Source organism: Pteropus vampyrus, unplaced genomic scaffold (genome assembly GCF_000151845.1).
Source record: "Pteropus vampyrus isolate Shadow unplaced genomic scaffold, Pvam_2.0 Scaffold3059, whole genome shotgun sequence".
Lineage (NCBI taxonomy): Eukaryota > Metazoa > Chordata > Mammalia > Chiroptera > Pteropodidae > Pteropus > Pteropus vampyrus.
The window spans coordinates 956-2,343 of record NW_011891840.1 but is presented as its reverse complement, the minus strand read 5'-3'; the positions used below and the strand labels follow the sequence as shown (position 1 = coordinate 2,343).

Below are 1,388 nucleotides of genomic sequence, written 5' to 3'. Positions count from 1 at the left end.
TGGTGTCCATGAAAGAAATATTTATCTGTTGTTATACATTCTCCAATCAGCAGGGTCTTTCTGTTCAGGTGCCATTGTTTAAATGATATTGGAAAATGGTTCTTTAATATGACATATCTTTTGAGGTTGTCCATCTTTAAGTAGTAAGCCCTGTTGGAGCTCTATTAATTAGCCCAGGATTAATAAGCCTTCACTAACCTGTGAAGTTGGAGAATGGAATTGGAAAAAGCCTGAATATTGTATCATATAAACTAATTTTTGTATTGTCCACTTGGTGGTAGAGTTGTTTTTAGAAAGCAGTGTGAAGAGTAATGAGCCAAGAGAAATACAATCTCAGGAATTGCTAGCCATGAGAAAAATGCAGTATATGTTTCTAATGGGTATTCTAAGAAGCATCATTACTTTTATTAAAGTATAAAAGATAATGTCGTCCAGGATAAGTATGTTCATTTTATGCACATATACACACACACGTGTGTGTGTGTGTGTGTGTGTGTGTGCATGTGTGTGTATTTTGGCTAAAGAGGCTTGATAATTTTATTTCCCAATACTTCAGGTGAAGTTGCTTGCTTACTGGTTAGAGGTCGGTGCTCAGAAATACTGATTTTAGAGATTGTCTTAATTTGGGTAATCCTAAACACTATCCAGTCTTTCTTCCTGTTTTTTAATTTAGAAAATTTCTTTTGTAAAGCAACACTCTTCATACAATGTTGTTTAAATTCTTCCTGCTTAATTATGAGGTCTGCTGATCAGCAACACCGGCATCACTTAGGAGCTTGTTAAAAATGCAGAATCTTGGCCCTCACCCCAGACCTACTGAAACAGATTGCAATTTAACGAGATCCCCGAATTTTTTGTATGCCCCGTGAGATGCAGCCTTCCCCGCTGGTAAAATGCAAGTAGTGGATGATGACGTATAAAAGGAAGAGAAGCAGGGCAGGTATCAGAACAAGAATCAGTTTACGGCCATGCCACCATGAACAAGCCCGATCCTGTCTGATCTCGGAAGCTAAGCAGGGTCGGGCCTGGTTAGTTCTTGGATGGGAGACCACCTAGGAAGACTAGGTGGAAAAAATAAGGGATTGTAAACTGACAAGGTCCTTGCAATCTGTGAGGTTAACCAAGGGTTGTCTCGCCTAACTGGAATCATTTAACAGAAATTCACAGATTTATTCTGAACCTTTAATTTCTTATTTGAAACCACCCTGGCTCTGGAGATTGTATGTGTGAAGCCACCTCAAGTTCTTTTAGATTCTAAAAAACAGAAAGCAGAACTATGTCAGTCATTCACACACTCATCAAAATCATTGAAATATAGGAGATTCTGGAGACTGGTGTTCTATTCTGGCCCAGTCAGTAACTGACATTTGGCAGATTGTTAATCTCGT

At 38.6% G+C, this 1,388-nt stretch overlaps 1 pseudogene; it reads left to right on the top strand.

Annotated features, from left to right (window-relative positions):
* The first annotated feature begins 958 nt into the window (after positions 1 to 958).
* Positions 959 to 1,077, top strand: LOC111734658 (annotated as a pseudogene).
* The last annotated feature ends 311 nt before the right edge of the window (positions 1,078 to 1,388 follow it).